Raw genomic sequence first — 1,955 nt, forward strand, 5'->3', positions numbered from 1 at the left:
TAAATGAATACAAGGGATGTAGCTTAACCTAATAAAAGCAGTTTACAACAATCCCACTGCCAATATCAATATAAGGAAGAGAAACTCAAAGCAGTTCCACTAAAATCTGGAACAAGACAACGTTTTCCAAACTCTCTATACTAATTCAATATTGTACTTGTAGTCTTAGATACAGCAATAAAACCAATGAAGGCAATCAAGGGGATACAATTTGGAAGGAAAGAAGTCAAAATTGTCTCTATTCTAAGATAATATGATAGTGACCCTAAACAGTTCACTAGAAAATTCCTATGTCTGATAAACACTTTCAACATAGTAGCAGGATACAAAACTAACTCATAAAAGTCAACGGCCTCCTTATATGCAAATGACAAATATGCTGAGAAGAAAATCAGGGAAACAATCACCTCAAAAATATAAAATATTGTGTGTTCCTGTTCCTAGAGGCATTACAGGTGTGACTGCTGTGTCACGTGTGTCAGTAGGTCACAGAGAGGAGAGGGGCTGTGTCTGTACTCACTGTTCTGACCTGGGAATATTTGAATGATCAGTAGCCTAAACTTTCCAGAAAAAAAGAAAAAAAGTGAGCTTGAGACAACCGCCAATCTGGCACCAGAGGGCCTGGACAGAGAGCTGTCCTGTGATAACCACTAGTCTAGCAAGATTCGGACAGGCTCTCTGGGTGGGGAGCCTGACAAGAATCCTGCCTAAGACCTGAGCCCTGGGAATGAGTGAGCCAGACACAGATGACTACCCCATCTCCAGCTCCATCCCCATCCTACCCACCCCTTCACGACATGGGGCTCTGGAAGCTGGCCCCAGCAAGGAGCTAGCCCAAGACCAGTCTGAAGCCATGGTGCCTGGACAGGGTTCTAGCCTGAGATGACCACCAGTAAAAAGTAATGTAGGCCTTGGTGAGTGTGTCAAACCATGCCCAATATGATCCCTGCCTGATGCCATAATGCATGGGCATGGCATAGCACTCCTGAAACAACTTGAGATGATTCCAGACTCTCAGAGACCCCAAGTGCCAATAAGAGGAACAAGGGGTAGAGAAATGGAAGAGAAACAGAAGGATGTGGGTACAGTGAAGAGAGGCAGATTTGGAGACTTGAGAGTGAGAAACAGCCTGATGTGTGTAACTGGTGATACCATCAGAGACCATAACGGGGTCCTGGCCTGTGCTGCCACCAGGGGTCATGTCTGTGTCTGTGGCCCTGCAGCAGCAGGGGTCTATTACCAACAAAGACTATCTGGTGTCCCTGGTCTGGGCTGCCACACAGGGAATGTTGATGTCTGAGGGCTGTGTAGAACCAGCCCCACCCCTCACCTGAGCATCAGGGAAGTACTGGCCCTGGGATCATGAAAGCAGGAGAGCTGTCCCTACCCATCAACTGCTGCAGCACTCAAGACAGCAGGCCCAGCACGTGGCCTGAGCAGTACAGTAAAGCTGACCCTGGTGGCCACCTTGAGCTGGCCTTGCTACTTGTGTGCCATGTAGTGGCATGTGCTAGGTGGAGATACCTACCTTTCCTGTCCCCTTGCCACTCATGGCAGGTTAGAAAGCTGGCTCTGGAGTCAAGAGAACAAGAGAGCTGTCCCTGTCCCTCAGTTGTTGCAGCACTTGGCGAATCATCCCTGCACCTCGCCTGGATAGCACAATAGAGCTGGCCCGGGATGTGGGGAATACAGGTGAGCTGGCTCCAAGGACATGAGCATGGAAAAGCTGACCCTGAGTCTTGTCTGCTGTGTGGTATATCATGACACTTGGAAGAGTGGGCCCTGTACATTACCTGGGAAGGAGAGTAGAGCAGGTCCAGGTTGCAGGTGTGACAAGTAAGATGGCCCAGATGGTAAGAGAATGTGAGAGCCATCCCAGCCCCTCACCTTCTGCAGCATTCAGGAGAGTGTTCCCTGCACCTCCGTTGGGCAGCACAGAAGAGCTGGCCCTGATG

General features: G+C 49.0%; 1 non-coding gene across 1 annotated transcript; it reads left to right on the forward strand.

Annotated features, from left to right (window-relative positions):
* Positions 1-433: 433 nt before the first annotated feature.
* Positions 434-564, forward strand: LOC129667835 (small nucleolar RNA SNORA17). The gene has a single exon (XR_008718827.1). It is a non-coding gene; the product is annotated as a small nucleolar RNA SNORA17 (small nucleolar RNA).
* The last annotated feature ends 1,391 nt before the right edge of the window (positions 565-1,955 follow it).

This window comes from Psammomys obesus, unplaced genomic scaffold (genome assembly GCF_907164565.1).
Source record: "Psammomys obesus unplaced genomic scaffold, mPsaObe1.curated_primary_1811, whole genome shotgun sequence".
NCBI classification, from domain to species: Eukaryota; Metazoa; Chordata; class Mammalia; order Rodentia; family Muridae; genus Psammomys; species Psammomys obesus.